The 20,553-nt window shown below is 45.2% G+C and overlaps 1 protein-coding gene across 1 annotated transcript in view; it reads right to left on the reverse strand.

The window, feature by feature from the left end:
* Positions 1 to 18,017, reverse strand: part of LOC108631405 (latrophilin Cirl) — a 338,358-nt gene extending 320,341 nt beyond the window's left edge. The window contains exon 1 of the mRNA XM_018035307.2: positions 15,731 to 18,017. The gene's annotated coding sequence lies outside the window, so the exon portion shown is untranslated. The remainder of the gene's footprint in view (positions 1 to 15,730) is intronic.
* Positions 18,018 to 20,553: the final 2,536 nt, after the last annotated feature.

Raw genomic sequence — 20,553 nt, forward strand, 5'->3', positions numbered from 1 at the left:
GGGTGATACGTTCCGAACCGAAGTTCGTACAAATTAAATAATTCTATTTGTATCCCAGATCTGTTAGACTGTTATTGCTATTGCTTATACATATATGTATTCGCGTTAGGGATAGAAGAACGCGAGGCAAAGATTGCCCAGCGATTCGATTCCATTAGCCAGCCGACCTGTGCAATATGTATAGCGTAAATTCGAGTCTGTCTGCGCGACAGCGACAATGATATCACGGTGCTTTCTCGCAGAGTGAGATTTCCTCGAAGTCGATTCACCGAGGGATAATGGTACCGCGCCGCCGCCGTCTCGGCCTGTCGAGAATCGGAGGAGGCGTTGTTTTCGAACGGCGCGAAAGAAAGTGGTAGTTTTTCTTGTTTCGCCTTTTTTTTGCACGAATCTCAAGTGTCAGAACGAACAAGCGGGATTTGCACGCGGACCTCCGTGCAGGTAGCAATCGGCTTATTTCCAATCGATTCGGTCCGCGGCGCGTTTCTTTCTCCCTACTCTGTCTCGCTTCCCCTCGCGCCGTTTCGTTATATACACGTTCTCTTCGCCTTCCATTCACGTGCATTTTCATTCCCCGCCTTTTTTTCACGTCAAGTCGTGCCCTCGTTCAACCCCACGCTGATCCTTCTTCTCTGCCGGATTCTTACCGTATCGACATTGACGCGATTAAGAAAACCGTGTCTTAAACGATGAATTTTAATGGCATCGCGAGAAGAAACCGGACAGGTTGACAGAATGTTGGCTCACAGCAGTGTAGCATTAAAAAAATTCTGTGATCGAAACACACTTCTGTTGCAATTGAAATACACATACTCCGTTTTTCAATCACTGTTAATAAATAAACATTGATAAGCAAACATTTACTAACAATATCATCCGGAACTCATCATAATATCACAATCAACATTTATCTAACAAGTAATTCAACGATACGCGCTGTCTGATCATTAACATTTGATTTCCCTCTCAGTCGTACTAAATGGACATAAACTGCGCTATCGTTATTCGTCTCTGAATCGTTTACTCTTCCTACTAATTTCAACGTAGCCCCTCTTTTGATTGTATCAGCATACTATATATATTTGCGGAATACGCTCGAAAAGGTCAAGATGGGTCTATTACATCCCGCTTAATTCAGACGTCCGCCGTGGGACGGTTCCAGGATCTCGAATCTATGCGGCCAATGTCTACATCCTAATTTTCTTTCTACGTGTGGTCTCGATAAACGACCTTGGGCACTTTGCCTAGGCGGCGGAGCGAGGAGGACGGAAGGGTTCCGACCAGCCCTTTGTCCGCGGTGCAGGAAGAATCGCTGCCTGAAAGGGAAAACCGGCAAGCTAGTTTGCGCGCCAGCACGTGTACATATATTTGTAGGACGTAATTGAACGGGATCGTGCGGTGAAATTCAGCGGATCGAGTTTGCGTGGTCGACCGTACTATCCCCGAGGAGCTATTAGTATCCGATTAGAAGAAAGGGCCATTGAGGGCGGACGCACAACGGGACGCGTCCGCGAGACTCTTTACAAGCATTTTCCTCGTATCGAGATAAGGAGAAATCGAGTTTCCTTCCCCTTGTACTAGCCAGCCACTTATGGGTGAACGAGTGGACCCTCGAAAACGAGTCTACGTCGCACACGAACGATTCGGGACAAGTAGATAACTCGAATGTTACGGGTATGTAAAGCGGTTCGTGAATGGAGATTCGCATGCAACGATATTTATACCACCGTCCAGATAAGGAACGTATCTGCGGATATTTTGCCCAAGATCTGGAAAGCCTCAGCAAATGCACGCGTGCGGATACACGTACGTATACGTACACGTATACTTAGATGTAATACGCGCGTACACGTATATGATTTCGGTTAACGATAAAATAACCGCAGAATCCTCGGCATTGGGAAACGAATTTTATACGAGCAGAAAATTGTTCTATCTAAAACGTTAATTCCGTTCGATATTCTTCGGTGCTACACGTCCAACCATAAAAAACGATCCCCTCGATGAACTTCATCGCCAGATAAAGCCCCGCCAGAGGCTCTTCTCACTTCCCAAGTACTTCGTGCATTTTTATTTCGAAATACTTACTTCGATTCCTTTTCGGTCAATGCCGATTCAATTTACCGTAGTATGTGTGCGTGCGTGCGCGCGCGCGCACGTCTGCAGCAGCCGATATTCATGCGACTGCGATTTTGAGTGCTTCGATAAGAAATTCGAAGTCGTAATGCCGCCGTATCAGCTTTCTAGCTAAAATATTCGGACTTTACCGATAAAACTTTAACGATTTCAATTTCAAGCGTTAACTTAATTGAGAACCTGATTACTGTTCCAATCGTAAGTCTTTCGATTGGATTTATAAATGGGATTAGTTGGACGACCTTTTTGCTCGTAATCTCACTCGATCTCCGAAATTCGGATCGAATCCAATGTCGCGATTATGTGAGAGGAGACGTATAAAGAATGGTCGGCGCAACAAAGCCAGCTGCTGGCTTCGGAACGAGCAACGTCTCACAGAAGTTCGTGCTTGGAGAAATTGAGGAGCGCCGAACAGCGAAGAGGAGAAAACGGAGTGGAAGTGTGGGTGCCGGCGATCGGAACCGGTGACGGAGCCGCGCAAAAAGGAGCAAACAACAGCGGCAGAGAACGCGCACTTCTGTTTATTCCGAGAAACGGCTCCATTAACGAAATGGTCGGACAAACGAAACCGAACGCGGCGCGATCGCGCGCAATACACGCAGTCCGAGTCCACCGGGCCCCGGGACCCGGCGTGTATCGCTAGAACGATCGACTACCTCTCTTACCGTCGGCCCCGAGAAACAGAGAAAGTGAGTTAAGACTGGATGGCCGAAGATGCAGCGATGCGGTGGATTCCAGCATCAAGGCGGTGAGGGCCTCTTTGAAGGTTGCATCTGTTCGTCTCGGAGCCAGCGGAACGAGTCCTTTCAGGCCAAGCAGAATTTTATTATCGACGTATCGATATCGATGTTCGACGGTTGATCGAGCGTTCTCAGTGTTTCGCTAAGTGTATCGTCACGTACACAACGCTAAATGAGAATTATGAACTGTGTCCATGAATCTCATAGCCCATCATCTCTAAAATTTCATTAACACTCGACAGTATGTAAGCATGTAATAGAAGCAATAAACGCGAGAAAAACATTGGCATTACACTTGTCTCATGCCAGTTTACACTTTTTTCCCGCTCGTACTTACAGAGACTATCTCTCTCCCGTTGCAAGATATAACGCTGGCGTACTTTTGAGCGTGCGTTACACACATTCTGCTTACGCGTTTAGCAGACATCCCTGACCGAGGTACATCGGTAGCTACGTTAAGCCGGCTATTAAAAGCGCGATAGACCGTAATACCTGTAGTTAAACGAACTCGGTCGGCTCGGTGCATTTAGCCAGGAATTACCAAAGTTACGAGCATTATTATCCATCCGCTGCCGACCGATCTTTTTCTATCGAGCCACGATGCTACGCCGCGCGCCGTACCGCCGATAAAAGCTATTTTACTTCTTAATCCGAGATACTGTAATTCGCTACGGTCAGGGAACGATGGCTAGGGGTAGAGGGTGAATCGAGAGACCTTGTTACTGGACGCCATTCGAACGCCCGCAACTGCCCCACCTCCGCCTACACGTTCAACCCGCGTTTTCCTGCATTTACTTTAAAAACTCATTTTTCCCCATTACACTTCCCCGACGTTTTCGAAATCGAGTTTCATCGTTCGTCGATACCGGCGCGGTTGTTCCTCCCTGCCATATTCGCCGCGTTGCAACACTGCGACACGTGTCCGCGATTTTTATTAAAAGCTGCATTTATGGAATCGACTTTACTGCTCGCGGAAAGAGACATATTTTCAAAGAATTTTTTTCAAGGTGCCCGATCGTACACTTTTCGTGAGTAATCGCGGGAGTGACGCGTCTTCAACACGGGGAAATTCGAAATTCGTAGAGGGACTTCTGCACAGCCGCCGCTGCAAGCGACGCGAGCGAGAGAAAAAAATCTGTCCTCATACATTTTACATGAGGGTAAGGTTTTGTCAATACCGTTGTTGTGATCGAAAATGGCTTCTGAAAGATACGATTTGAATAAGAGGGCCATGGGGACGGGGCCGTCGTGTCGAACTTGAATCAGCCCAACTGTAACGAATAAATTGCTCGCATTACGAGCGTCGGCAGCGATCCACCGCCGCTCCTATATACGTATGACTACGGAATAGACCAACTTTTGCTCCCGCCGCACTTTGTACGCCGATTTATTTGAGACGCTCCCGTCACTCGACGAATCCATTATGCATACCGATTCCGCGGCGCGACGTGGCTTGCGCGCGCGCTCGTTTCCGAGAAGACGTATTTTTTCGGGAGGACTTCATCCCATGTGTGATAGACGTTACTTCCGAACAAACACGCTCGAATTCTGAATGATTTCTTAACCCACGACCATGCTTAATGTGGCGTTCATAATTTCGCCCTCCATCCATCGGTCTCCTAATATTTTCACGAGTCATTAAAATCAATTGAAACTCTTGCGTTCCACGCCCTACGATGCAAAAAGTAGTACGAAAGGTCCGAAGTCAATTATTTCCACTACAATTACGGGGCAACTACAGCAATTCTGGAAATCGCCAGCGGTAGACCGCGCAAGTAGGCTTTTCGTACCAGCACAGTACAGTGGCATAGGCACAAAGCGAAGGAGAGACCTGTTTTTACAAATGTGCCCTGCTTACGACTTTTACCAGCAATTATCGTATATCCGGTGCTTAGAAGCCACAGCGTTTAAAAGGGAGCTCAAACGGGAGCAACCGAGTAGAGAAAGAATGCGTTGCACCTTGCATGGCCAATTATGAGAGCGCTCGTTTATTTTCAGAAAGATATTTTCCCGTATTCTGCATAACTCCCGTACTAGCAACTTTCCTCTTATTTCTTTAATTTTTTACGTTTTATCCTTTTTAATGCGAATTGCTGGGTGCGTTAATTTTTTAGTTCGTTCACTGGCTCGTACGATGGAGACTATCGACGTGACGTACTGATGTGAGTCATACGCGTATCAGATGACACTGCTGCACCTTAGTTTGATAAACGAATGCGTCGCGTCGCGTCGCTAGAGAAAAGTTCCGTTCAACCGGCAATTGAACCCTGAATGTGACGGAAACCAGGAGCAATGTCCCTTCAAATCGAACAGTAATTGATCATATTGCATTCTTGAGTTAATCGCGTGACTGTCAACTGTGTACGTACATTTGCAATTCATATGATTCTGTAGGTATCTCAGATTGCCTGTTTTAAATAGTAAACCGTTCTCGTGTACAGTTAGCATGCAAATTAGAGCAATTATTATTACACGTTCGATGTATCAAAAATTTGTAACCCTAAAAAATTAAGGCGACTTAAAAAATAAATTCTGGGAGGCACCATTTCCCGCGTGAACGTAACGACGCAACTTTTCCAGCCAATAAAGTCCTTTATGCGGCACACGCGGTAACGCGTTCCCATGCGTTAATTCATCCTTAAAAGTCAGGGGGCTGTATATTTTCCCTGTTGTGCACGATGTTTCGTGTGACGAAGAATAGCTAGGTATTTACACGGCTGTACTCGTGTTTATGAAAAGCGAGAGGCAGAAGAAGAGGAGGTCGTGTCGGTACGCGCAATTTAACATCGACTCGTTGATCAACATGCGAAGAGTAACACACAGGGTAGCAACGCGTTGGGTCTGTCGTAGTCGAGGCGTTGAATGATCGCCGCGCTCGAAAAACCGTGTCAGCTTGGACGTCAAAGCGATTTTAGCATAAGAATACCGCCGCGCCGCCACAGCGCGGATCTTGCGCCACGCTATACCGCGACGCGACGTGGCCGAGTGCGCGCTGCCCCGGCTCGTATTTGTACGCTCATTGTCCAGCCCCGGATGCTAACACGGGGAACGGTCAGAAGAAAAATAGACGGCGTCGCCGGTGCCGTGAACTACGTCGTGATCGAGTGCAGTTATGACACTCTGGACGGCGCATTTGTATTCGAATAAACACGGGCGTGGGAGGTGAGAGACTGAATAATAACTGTGGATAACGTCTCGCTGTCAGGGAGGGACTTGCCGGCCGGTTAACCGGCTACTTTCGCGTCTTCATTCCGTGGAAGTGCCGCCCGGACAAAGCGAGCTCCGTTAGCTTCGTGTAATTCGAAATTAAACGATCGTTTAAAACGGTATACCACTATACCCGTAGAGTTCAACGGGCAAAGTCGTTCTCGCGAGCACCGATAAATGGTCGTAATCAACCTTTTTCTAGACTTGTGTTGGATTGACACGTAATAATGTTTGTATTTCTATATTTGCAACGTGGCATGGCAAATTTACGTAATAAATGTTACCTAATAAATTGATAATATGTATTTTAATGATACGATAAATGTTGATTATTTAATAATATAGTGAGGTCGAACCAACAATTAATTTTACACGGGTGGCATGCAATTGTGGCAACCGGTGTCAGCATTTCGAGTGCCGCAATTTATAAATATTTAAACAATCGATAGTATTGCACGATTTTTTCCTTGTCAAAGTCGGGATAAACCTGTCGTAGTATAACCGAATGCAAATATCCGCGGCCGTAAGGGATTCCCCGTGATTGTCAATGACATCCAGCGGATCTCCCAATCCCGGCGCGGCTGTATCTAACGCGTTAACGCTAGGGCCTGTCCCTCGGCTGACAGGTAAACCTACATTCAATTTTTGTAATCGAGCCCGGGAGGCCCCTTTTCTTCCATCCTCGGCGCACTGATATCCGTCCGTCTCTCTCTTTCGTTCTCCTGTACAGCGTGTGTGGATTCGGCAGTTTCGACCCCCTTTTGTGTCTGACAGTTAAACCGCAACCATTATTCTCTCTCTTTCTCCTGGCGAGTCCAGCACCCTATCTACGGAACCCGGTTCATTCGATGTAACCTTTTCTACAGGGAGCCGGTAGTAGCCGGAGAGTCCGGTCGTGCGCTTCGATAGCGGTAGATAACCGACACGAGCAGGGTACAGAGAGCGAAGCACCAATTAGGAATTAGATTTCTCCTGGATGCCGGATCTCTTTATTTGCTCTCTTGGCGTGTCTCTATGTTCCCCGCTGCGATCTCCGCGCGGCTGTACGAGGCGTTTGTATGTAAGTACGTGTGCGCGTTTTATTCGGTCTGCTCCTCCTTCCTCTTGCTCCCTTCTCGTTCGTGTGGTTCGCAAGCCAGTGGATACAGCACCCGGTAGTACGTGTCCCGCGAGCGCAACGAGAGAGTGTACATACCACCATAGCGTACAGACAAAGAGAGAGAAAGAGAGAGAGAGAGAGAGAGAGAGACCAAGTCGGAGCTCTAATGAACGCTGAAAATTAGCCGCTATCTATTCATCTGACTGGTAGCCGCGTCCTGCCGCGAAGGAACGAAGAAGCCCGCATAGAGGGTAAGAAAGAACGTATAAGGGAGAAAAAGAAGAGTGAGTGTACTGGTACGCGAAAGCTGCCTTCTGTCGTGTGCCCCGTGGGCTACCTCCGTCGGGATTTAATTCGATCGTCCGTTCCAAACAGACGGTGAAACTGAAGCGACAGAGAATTTCTCTCCACCGCTTGTTAATGAAGTTAATCCGTGTTACGTTAGAACGGATAATCCCATTTCGATATTACTCCTGTTCGCTTTGTACGCAGTGACGAAGAACGCATGCATCGCGACGCATCCCGTTAAAATTGAGACAAGCAAGGATTCGCGCGTAAATTAGACTGCTGTTTGCATCGTGTTACGTTCGCCTCCATTTATACGCGCTGAAAGTCACAATAAAAGTGAGATGGGAAAAAAGGACGAGCCTTACGAGAATTACGAGCGCCAAACGAAAATGTGACAAAGAAGCGCTTAGATTACACCTTCAAGTAAATAGGAAAAAAGAGAGAAAGGGAGAGAGAAGTGTAGAGAAGAAGTGGCTTCTGCAGACACAACAGTTTTCCTAAAACCGTGTGTGCGAGGATATATAAAACGCCGCTTTCATAAAGTTGCTGTCATTTTAGCTCAATCGATAGAGGAAAGAGAGGGTTAAAAGCAGAATGTCGTTCGGCGTCATAACTCTAGGAAAATTTGTCGCATACAGTAGTTTCACGTTTTACCCTTTTTCATGTCGTACGAGCCCATGCAAGAAATAATGTCGGTCGTTTGTTGCTCGTTTGTACGGCGAAATTATTACTTACTTATTGCGAGACGAAACTCGATATCGGACTCGTACGTTTCCCTTGTTGGTTCTTCAGAATCGTTTATCCAATAACGCGGAAATTGCGCGTTTAATTGTATACGCAATCTGGAAACAAGGCCGGTTTCTTTCTGAAGCCGGATTACAGGTATTCGCGAGGCACGATCGGACATGCAGATTCTATTATCGCGTGTAGCAGAGACGACGAGCACCCGCCACTGCTGGCTACCTGGTCGTACAGAGTTGGTCAATCGGGATCTCTCATGGATTACGTTTTACACGGATCCAATCGCCGTACCTACCATTCCTACCTAATTACACAGAATTAATACCAACACTGCACGTAGCCACTGAAAACGCGTATAACGAACGCCACCAGCACCGTCGCGATGCACCTACTTATATACGTACGTACACACGCATATACACGGGATCGACTTCTGGGTGTGTTCGCTCCCTGTTCGCGCACCGTTCATCGGATCGCTGAATAAGACAAAGCGAATCGAATCACGGCCAAGAAACTTGTAACCCGTAATGGGTCTTGGTACACACGTATATCCCTCGCTTCGATCGATGCAAGTTAAGTCAATTTTGTTTGTCGTTTAAGTCCTCTCGAACGCTTAGTTTCTTCTCACTGCTTCCTATTCAGTACAAATTTCAATTTTTGTTCATTCTGATATGTTTGTTTTCGTCTGGAGTTTGTTACTGACAAGACAATAAAGAATCGTCGAATAGACTTGCTCGGTTATTAATGAAGTAGAATCAGACGCGTTTGTCAGCCGCCTATTATAAGGCCGAGCTTTATTAAATAAAATCGTATCAAGAGGATCGCCTATAACGGGGTTAATTGAATGATTGGTCCTGGTACGCTCGAGTCAGGTCGCATCGCATTTTCCTGCCGCGGGTATTTATTACCCTTATTACTCTTATCTATTCGAATACTCCCACCTAAATATGAGTACGTCATTCACCATGGGCATCGAGTTCTGTCTATGCAAAGTTACGTAACAGGTTCATTCACACACCGCTTTCGTGTATTTCGTTTGACGCAGTTTGCATATTAGTAAAGCAAATTCTATACGCTATTTTGCTATTGCACGATGACCGCTTTCAATAGATTTTCAGAGATAGCAGTTGACCGCAAACCTTTTCAGCGGGCCGGGTAAAAGAGATGGAAATGTTGAGATAGCATCGAGTGTCGTGTTAATTTTGATCCGACGATGTATAAACGGAAATAGGTTAGTGCGTCGCGAATGGTAGAAAATTGGATCACGTTTCACGGATATAAAAGTTTCATCGGTGACCGAACATCGTCCGAATATTTGTCTACCTGGAATGTTTAATCAGCAATCTTGCTTTATTACTTTTTCTTGCTTCTATCAATATTTCGTGTCATTGAGTTTTAATACGCGTCGGTTATCGACAAAAAGTTGAATGTTATACTAAGAGACGTTTCGTTTCGATCCGTTAGGAATGTCCATTTTTGCCACGTCCGATGACGATGTCGCTTAATCTAAAACGCCTCCTACTTTTCTTAGTCGTGACGGAACAGAGCAACGGCACGTAATCATCAAGGCCATTATGAAGTACATTTTTTCGCCCGTCCGCGCAACTTTACGATCGTTTATAATCGCAAGATCGATCATCCAATGTCCCGTTTTTGTCAACCAGCTCCGCGAAAAAACAAACCGCGGCGTTAATCTAATTTTCATTGCTGTCCCATAACGATAACGCGTTTCCGTTATTCCGGATTTCTTGTTTCTATTGTTTCCCACATTCTTTAATTGTTCGAACCAATATAATGCATAACCGTAAAGAAAAAAATGCGAATATCAACAGAAATTTAAATTCTCTCTAATGAATACAATGGTGCAATGAACGGAGGAGAATACTTGTCGTAACATCGACGTTGATTGCCTAATGGATAATTGCACGCGGTGTATAGAACGTAATTCGCGAATTAGACGCACTCGAACCTTTTAATTGGACACTTAGCGTTAAAGAGCAGCCAGTTTTCATTACTCTAAAGAGTGAAACGCGCGGAAAAAAATAGCGAGTGGTAAAGCGGCGAATAAAATCCGCTGGCAAGTTCTTAAACGTGTCGCTTAGAAGAGAAAAGTCAAATGAAATTCCTGAGAAAGAATTAATTACATCGGTATTGCGGTGTCGACGTCGGGACCGAGCGAGGCGCGCCGCGTTGGGGCGAAAGTACTTTCCACGGATCAATAGAATCCGGCTGAATTGCGTTGGGAGATCGAGTAAAATGCTAATAATGCCGACATCGCATTGTTCGACAGACACGTAGGAGAGTGATTCACCGATACGGTCGACCAACAATGCCTTTTTAATATCGGCTAGCGAAAGGAGACGCAACTGTTACATTCGCGGGAATTATTATAATGAAGGACTCCTGAAGTATCTAGTTACCGCGGCGTAGTGACCTCTTCCAACTCTCGTGGCTTCTCAATAGAAACGCGAGATCCATTTCATTGAACTCGTATTTGCGTCGAGCGCGGTTACGCCTTTCCGGCAAATATACCTTGCAATTGTCGCCACGGTAATAAAATCTGTGAAACGTATTGTGCATGTGTCACGACCTGTAATATACCTACTGATAAATAACAATGGCCAAGAGCTTTGGAATGCGGTCACTTATATTTTTTTTTTTCAACCAGAGATTTTGTACTGGGGAGATAAGTAATGCATTCGTGAAAACTATGAAATTAATTTTACAGACGTGAGAGTTAATTGAAGTACAGGATCACCCACGCGATAGGAGAATTATTGATAGCCTACCGGCGTTAAAGCAGTTGAAGCGGAACGCGGTAAGTCATTCCTGGAAAAGCGATGTTCTATTGGCGATACGGTCGTTTTGAATTCCGCACTATCGGAGTTCAATTTGCAAATTGAGCTCACGATCAGCCAACATGAGTGTAAAGTGGATCAACCGATGACGCCAGTAAAAGAATAGATTGAAGATTATTTCTGAATCACGGTATATCGTTCAGACGATGAGAATTATTAACAGCCGGTCGCGAAATGTCTATATATTCCTGTCCATTCATGAGAAATATCAAGTTATTTATACATATACTGTGCGCTATCGTTAAGAACTCTTTAAAGAATAAGAGTCCTTAAACTTTTCTAATTATTTGGAAATCAGCTTGACATATGAAAGAAATGTACCTAGAGCCTGAACGAGCAACAACAGGTTCTACTCATCCTTTCATCTCGACTAGGTACTATATTTATTTCATAACAATAAGAAAATCTCGGCATGCATATCTGTCTGTCACGATTCTCGATCACGACCGTTTCGCCGATTTCATGCAATAAACCCGCAGTTGCGGAGGAGATACAGAATAAAACAATAATCCCTCGTTCTATAATCTCTGATTATAGCCCTTTGAAAATCGCGAAACGACCGGCATGGCTCGCATGGCACCGAGCATAAGCCTATTATCCATTTATATTATTCCCAGTGTCGATCGATCGTCTCCATCTCAACAATTACACCTTGCCCTCCCCTCTGATCTGTTTTTACCGTATTCCGAATCCGAAAGGTTGCAGACTGTCAGTGAAATAGGCCATTCCGAGCCAGCCGTGTATACGCCGTCCCGCTCTCGCACACGATCGCCTCTGCAGGGAGCATAACAACGATTCGAAGATAGCGGTTCCGGACGGTTCACGTCATAATAAAATTAAATTCATATCTTGGATCAAGGGAACGCGATAGCTACCGCGACATGACCTCCCCCCGTTTATTGTGAGCAAACACGTATATGTCCTCGTTCATCTTCCTCCGTTTCTTTCTGTTCTTTCTTCCAAGTGCATGCGACTGTACCCTTTCCGCTGCTCTTTTTTCCTTTTTCTGCCTATCTCTTTTAACCCTGTCTCCTTTTCGGCCCCGTTTCCCGGCACGCCGCGCCGCACCACGCCGTTCCATATCTCTTTCTCCGTCTCGAATACTTTTAATTCATGAGAAGGGTGTAACCCGAGCATGCGTGTTACACGTATGTGTGCGTGCACACCTCGGAGGTGTGCTTCTCCGCTCCTTTTCTCTCTGTACACCTCCCGTTCCGTTCTGTTCTTCGTCTAGCAGCGCGTTCTTCCAACGGACAAGGCGAAATCCGACACTGCATACCAGTAACTCGACTTCCAACCCGGCGCCCACCCTCTTCCTTCTCTTACCTCCTTCCTCCTATTCTACCTTTCCCCCCACCATCGTCTTTTTCCTTCACCTTCCTGCACCCATCCTTCGAACCTGTGTCCTGGACCGGGCACTACGTGTGCCCGCGAGAGCACGAGGCGGTCTACGTTTAAACACGTGTCAACATGTCGGTTGACATAGATTTTTCGCCGAGATAGAATCCTAAAAATAAGACGAGTGGCTCCGAAATGCACCCGAGGGAAGCTTGATCGGCTTCCTCTCTCTCCTTCTACCATCAGATCCACGAGAGTGTGAGAAAGGGGAATGAGACAACCACCGGGGAGGAGCTGTGTCCCGAAACCAGTTTGTGCCTACGTTTCGAATAGGCGTACCGTTCTTAAAAAGTACGGCCACTTTGGCCGCCGACGCGGATCCGCGTTTAACACCGGTAGGTCATAGTGTTGCATTGTTGGCCCGCTCCGGCTTTTAAGATCCCCTGTATCACGTTTGCTCCTTAATTGATGGCTCCCTTTTCACGCGAGCGTTATTAGCCATAACTGGCCATTAACCCTGGCCACCGCTCGCGTGAAACAGAAGCGCAAATTTTTCCACCATCTCCGTTTCGTTCCGTACGAAAATTAGTAACAATCCGGTATATAAAAAAGTGAATACAATTTATATCCATTGACCTACGACCTCGCACTAATTTCTGTGCATACAAAAATATCTACTGGAAAAGATTTCAAAACGAGTTTTTGACGGATCGCGAGAAATAAGCCGAGATCAAAGTTATTTCAATCCATCTTCATTGCTAAACTAATTTTGGTTAAATCAGTTAATTGACATAGATTGGTGATTTTGGCCATTCGGAAACTAAATAGTTTTACACAATATCACCTAGCAATTGATCGTGGTCGTTTTGGAATCAAACGGTTATTGTTGGAAAAAATATTGAAATCGATCAGGTTCCGGCTACCATGCGACTTGATTGACATTCACGATATTTCTCGAACCACTGCGGAATCGTGGAAAGGCACGTTCGATAATTTTCCTCCTACGTTCGTGCCGTTCGCATGAATCATTCGTCCGCGGCAAAAGACCAAGGTGTACGTACACGGACGCATTATATGCAGATACCTAGCTGGCTCGAGCCCGGGTGAAAGTTGTGATATATCCGTTATAATTTCGTACGGTCGGCGTATTGCTTCCGTATGTAGGAACCATTTGTTCCGGAAAATGGCGCAATTTTGTCTCCCTCGCGCGGGATGGAACAAGCGCAATACCTTTCTAGATATAATTTAAACAAGGGCTCTTTATGTAACACGGTCTATTTATTTGGGCATACCTACGCTTGTCCGCCGTATACAATGCCCATGCGAAACGTCACACAATTTCTGTTAAACGTCCCTGACGTGTCGACTCTCGGTGTTTGCACGCGCAGTGCTTCGCAGGAACGTATTATATTTTGCGGCTTCGGCCAGAGACAATGCTCGATTTAACCAACAATCGCCGATGTATCCTCGCGCAACCCGGGATTTTCCATTTTTGTGCGAGCCGCGAATAACTTGTTTTCCCGGATAAACGTGGGGTAGGATATACACACACCTAAATACAATGTGTATGTATAGTATCGTGCGGAATGCATGAATTGTTGTACTTCGCGATCCGCGTTCATCCAGAATTATGATAACGTGAAGCATACTTTTGGATGCTCATGAAATACCAAATATAATTAACACGAAATTCTGAATAATTTTTTATCGAGTTCGCCGATCGGAATTCTATTTCCAAGAGCGCTTACAATAGGTATACATACATGTACATGTTTAAGGCATTTCATTTCGCTTATTAAGCTCAATTCGAGCGACAGACCACCGACGTAGCTTTCTCGAGTGCCAAGAAATTTCAACAATAATACGTGCTCTTCTACTGTGCACCCTCCCCCACTACCGTGTCCCGTCTTTCACGCGGTACACTCGCAATTTCATAAATCGTATGCGACTAAATTGCACGGAAACGCCGACACACGAAATCGGCACGTTCGCTCTCGGCACAGTGCGGAGCAAGTAAGTACTTTTCCTCTTCGTCTCGTACGAACTGACGTACGAATTTTCTAGCGCTCGCCGGTCCGGCACTCTTTCTCCGTCTTTCCCGGCTGAGACCGTTCGCTCCTCCTTTTCCATCCCCGAGAGGACCCTCGTCTCGGAAAATTCGATTTCAAGGATTTGCCGGCGACAGACACGAACACACGTCTTTCACGGGCACGGTGCAGCGCGAGGCAGAGACGGTGCCTCTTATACAGGTACAAAAGCTATTGCAGCTCTTCGTCAACGACGACGATATACGCCTATACCGTAATACATAGCCGCCCGAAAACTCGAGCGTTCCGCTGGCTACACACGCTATGCATACCTTCCTCTACTCTACTCTTTTATGCATTCATATCGAATGAAAATTTTTCCTCTCTGTCCGTCCTGTCGCAACAACTGCGTCAACCGAACCTATCTAGAATCTGGAATATTTCTACAACGCGAATATATTTCCCTTCCGTTTACGTTTTTAATAATTAAAGTACCTCGCGGCAAAAATAACATTTGTCCAAAAACAGAGATCGATGAGGTACACGAAATCATCATTTGATTGAATTACAAATTGGATTACAGCCTGCGTAGCGACCGCGGGACTGAAGGAGTATGTTTATTGAACAAAAATGTTTAATCCCCGCGGAAGCGAATAAAATTGACAAAGACCGTTTTTGTGTTATCGATTGCAAATACTAAATCTATTTATAGAAATCGACTGTTTCTAAATTTGCTATTCGAGTATTTTCTGCCTGCGATGGCTGCGGAAATGAAAAAAGCGATAACTATCGTAAATTTATCTAACTGGCGTCATAGCGCGCTAGTATCACCCCGGGACATGGAAAAATATGTCCCGTACGGCTTTCAGTTTTAGCTGAAACTATTTTTCCTTGTTCCACGTATTCAAAGATGTACATACCTCGAACATAGGCCAGCTGACAGTTACAGAAATTAGTTGTGCTAACGCAATCCATCAACGAAAACATCGAAACAGAGAACTGACTGTGATTCGCGAGTGAGGTCAAGTGCAGTGTACATGTTTGTCAGCTCTTGTTAATAAGAAACGAACTCAAATGTCACAGCGTGTACAAAAATACATAAGCAGAGACATAACTATAATTTTGTTACACTGCAAACATTGACCCCCGTGTCATTTTTCAATTTGCAATAAGATGTAAACGAGTATAATAAAATATAAAATATCAAAGATCAACATTATAGTGTCGCTCTATTGTCTTCAAAACATAAGCGGTTGGAAATGAGCATGACAAAGATAGAATTGATAAAGGACTCACCTTCGATCGACGAGCAGCAATTCCACAGGATGCGAAGCGAAACTGACCACTCCGGGTAGGATCTCCTTCTCACAAAGGAAAAAGCACGAAAAAAATCAAGATCCCCGGAGACACGGAGTTTCTTTCCTTCTTAAGTTCTTCCTTCGGAGGGGTGGCGTGAGTGCGTGCATGCATGCGTGCCTGAGGTCCTTCTCGCGTGCGGCGTGAGAACTCTTTTTCACTGTTCGCGAAATGAGTTAAAAAGTAGACGAGGTCAGTCGAGTACTCCTGCGCTCGCTGTTGCCACGGTCCGGTTCCTTTCTTCGTTTATCTTTTTTCCCTTTAATTGCCCTCCTTAATATGCGAAACGGCACACGAATTTCAATGGGTTCGCGTGATTATTAATTAAGACGTTCAGATTCGAGCCGAGCGTATACACGTGTGTATGTGAGCCGATCAGGACATCGGGCCGATGATTGGTCATGCAGAACGAATGTCTCCTCTTCCCCTCCTCGCGGTCCTGATTAATTATCTATTCGAGTAATCGGCGTCGTTCATTTACTTCGTTTACCGTACACGTACGCCGACTGTTAAGTATGGTTGCCTTATGGATGCTTGTTCCCAACTAATTAACCAAAAAGCGAGGTCGTCCTTCCTTGGCGAAGTCACGTGACATCCAGATGATAAATTGTATTTCACAGGAGTTTGATGCGATCGCAAAATATTCTTCTATGGGCTGAACGACTTTGCACGCTACGTAAACAAAACAAAGTGATCCCTACGGTATGTCGGTCACGTGACCGATAAGCGGTGTTGGTCGAAACACGAGTGAGAAAATTTATCACTACCTGAAATGCGAATCGCACAATGTATAGATATATCGTATGGCAACGACGTAGATATCGAAGACCTCAGTCAATATCCGGCAAAACTTGTTTCCTCTCGTCTTAATTAATTTTATGGTAATCAAGGCCCACGATAGAGTTATCCACTAATCAGGTAACCTTGACATTCCGGAGCCAGTTAACGAACGTTAAGATCAAATCTGATTAGCCACGCGTGATGAAAACGGAACAGTCGGTGCTCGCATACATCACTCTCCGTTTATGTACATGCATGTATTTACACGTACGTGTGCATCCACGTACACTTTATAACATATTTAATGATCGATCGTTCTCACGCGCGCCGTCAGCCTATCGGTGATCTCGATTTCGTTCGATTTCTTGCAGCCGTTTTTCGCCGTCCCTTTAACTATCGATTGTCGTTGTCCCGCCGTGACAGGTGAATTCCAATCAAGACTCTAATCTTTCGTGGGTCGTAATCAAACGACGTGGCACCAACAGATACTGAATCGACGTCGGTGATTGACTCTGCTGCACGGAGGAACGATGGGTTGGTTGTCTCTCCGCACACATACGTCGAATTAATTACTCCGGCGGTTAGTCGGCGCGCTGCTACGCTCGCACGCTCGCTCGTGGCCAAGTTACCGGTGTATGTACGGGCACACTCCACGGGCCTCCAATTGCAGTTACTTGTGGCCGATGCACCGCAGGATGCATCTCGAAACCCACACGCAGACGGTAACCCCGAAGCTAGCACTAGAAACACCCTCGGTAGCACTCAATAGTACTCGATCGCACTCGCGTCGACGGATCATGATGTTGCCAACGAGCACTGATTCAATGTAAACACACACACATGCACGCGGGCTACACACATGTACACGTACGCAGAGGGGAAGAAGGATGACGTATGTGTATCTCCGCGGGCACTCGATGTTATCCGTGTCACAAATCCCAAGTCGTCGAAAATTAGTTACTAATCACGCTCCAATCGATTCGATAACAGGATTCCGATCGATGACCCTAACCAACAAAGTATACTATTTTAACTCGGATGCGATTAATCGGAGAGATTCACGTGCACACTCGATCTAGTCATATATACACGCGAATCGACTGAATCGACGGTATCTCAGGTGAAATTTCCACGATATCACCGATTCTGATCCTGGTCCACCGTGTCGCGCCACACTTATCCAATCCCAAACCATCGGATCGCAGTAAATATCGATTCTCGAAGTGGATAATCCTCGATTCGAGTGATCTCGAAATTGGTGAGAATCAAATCGATATCGGTATAGCGTAAGGCGAAGTGAGATCGATCGACGAAGCTAGCTGTCACTGGTTGACAGGTTAGTTGCGAACCGATATTTTAAACACGCGGCAGTGATCGTCGGAATTAGTGCACGCGAAACGATCGCATGGACCACCGTGATCCGGCCTCGGAACACACGCTCGTTGAACTGTCGTTCGGAGCAGCTCGGCCCGCGGTTTAGTATCAACGTTCGTTCTTGGCTGGCGTCGCGCCCCTCCCGGGACGCCGGTCGACGCCAATCGAGTGCGCGTATACCTACGTGCACGTATATACCTGCGAACCTGAGAGAAGAGAATCCACCTCGCTTTCAAGCCTGAATCTCAACTGTGCTTGCCTCTACCTACGTGATCTCGTGTGAGTACCTTTTGTATGTGCACTTATATTCGTGTGTACTGCATGATTTCCTTCTTGTTTTGATACCCTCTTCTTGTTCATAAGCCACGCAGGTATCGCCTAGCCTAACATTTCCGATATTGAATTTTCGTTTTCGGATGAACGCGACTTCGGATTTTGTATGGGAAATTTTGAATTTCAAGCGGTTCCTTGATTTCTATTGAACTCTATATTACATTTTTTGCCAGATATAGATTTACAATAGTGTCCAGGTATGTAGGCGGATTTCTTAAAATCGCTCGTCATTCGTGCGCTCTCTATGGGCAAAAGTAAATAATAGACTGTGTGGACGACAATAGACAAATATGTTGTTTCTTTCATCAGGTCATTATGTTGCACAGAAATATTCTACTAAATGTGAATGAGGCACTTTCGAGAATTGGTAATAATGATTTGTGGCCATATATCTGAAAACTACTGTACTTCGACAAGTACGTGACGTTCCCTTTGTTATGGATATGACTGGTTCACTAATTTCATTCGACTTTCAATATAAATACTGTCTACGAGATTCCTCGATAAAAATAATATAAGAAATCGAGGTGCCTGGAGAAAAGAATGAGAGAAACGACAGCCGGCGCGGTGACGCGACGAGTACATTAAGCGCCTCACTCTCAGGTAGGTCAATTTAACTGAAGAACAGCAGGTATACCGTAGGAAGACCAGACTCGTTTTCCTTCTCATCGTATTACCATACTTGAGTGGTATAAGTACGGACAGTAAACGCGGAATTTACAACGCGGCATCTCGTCGCGTCGCGTTCTCTTGACCTTGTGCTTGGCTCTAATTGGTAGACGCTGATCTAAGATCTCGAATTTAAACCTCATTTTAATGGTAAAGCTGCTATTATTCAATGTGATCTCCAATCCGTGGCACCTCGTTATGATCTTTGACCGGTTGCCTTCAAACCGATCGAAAGAATTGATTTTACACTTTAACAATAGCCTTTTGTTCTATTTATTAATTTCTTGGTTACGTGAGAACATCCAATTGAATGGGAACGAAATGTTATTACTGCTTCGCGATTAAGTACTGCAGGAGTTATGAAAGAATGTCAATAATAATTATTGATTTTTAATTATTTGATTTTCTTCCCGAGCTATTCAGAAACATGTACGTGTGAATTTTCCATAAGATAGATAACTGACGTTAATCATGATTAGAAATTGTAGAAATTATTGAGAAGTTATAGGGTTTCTAACGTTTCCTAGAAAATTGTCCTTTATCACAGCGAATATGTTAATTACAAGCGTGCCATACTATTGCTTATCTAAATGTAACTGTTTGAAATCGTGATCGGTTTCGTTTCTACTCGCCCACTCGCTCAACCGAGTAGGTACGAATATAGAGTATCGGGCAGGAACTTCCGTGCTCTCGATTCTACTGTTTGGTGTTGGTGCACGCGTGAACGTGGAGAAGCCAAGCTCCGTGCGTAGCCGTATGCAGAGCCACGCGTGTGCGCCTGTTGAGAAGAGATTTCATAGTCCATGTAGTTTGGCATCAATGCGAGATCTGGGGTTGGTTTCAGACTCGCGATAAAGCCATTTCAAATTGAATAACAGATTTCTGAGCACACAACAAAATGCACTTGCCGCGAACGCTCCTGAAACGCGGCGTGGAAAGAGGGTGGAACAATAGAGCGCGCGCTTTCCCCTCTGCTACTTACACTTTCCATTTGGCCCCGTCTCGGAGCTCCGTGTCTACCGTTTCCAACAAATACGTATACCTACAGATATAAGATCGACAGTTTCACTTCTGTCTCTGTTCGCATAAATACACGTAAAGCTATTTATATCCCGTTCGCTGATTAAGCTCTTCCGTGCTGTAGGCGTTAGAAAAAATGTCGCGTATTGATTAATTCACGTGGACCTCTTGTTGTGAGTAAGAGAACGAACATTCTGTTTTTCACTTATTTTACGTGAAAGTTGCAACGAACAGTAGATAACACACGTGGTACTGAGCCGTTGACAAGGGATTCATCTCCCAATTTTTGTAGAAATGCGAGCGAACGATGCGAGTATTTCCATTTGCATAGTATTTAATTTATTTTCATATGCACAAGTGGAGACACCGTCAATGTTTGAAATACGAACAATACAATTTAACAAGATTAGTTAATTAATTTATCGAAATCGGCGAGCCACGAACACTGGAAATTGAATCGTCGGTTTCAATATAATTTATTACCGAATATTTCTGCGGTGAAATATTCGTAAATAGCCACGGGTAAGTACATTGAAGAATACGAGCGTACTAAATATCTGATGCGTCATTAAGAGGATGTCATTATA

The sequence above is a fragment of the Ceratina calcarata genome, unplaced genomic scaffold (genome assembly GCF_001652005.2).
Source record: "Ceratina calcarata isolate Rehan_Ccalc_2016 unplaced genomic scaffold, ASM165200v1 scaffold9, whole genome shotgun sequence".
Classification (NCBI taxonomy): Eukaryota; Metazoa; Arthropoda; class Insecta; order Hymenoptera; family Apidae; genus Ceratina; species Ceratina calcarata.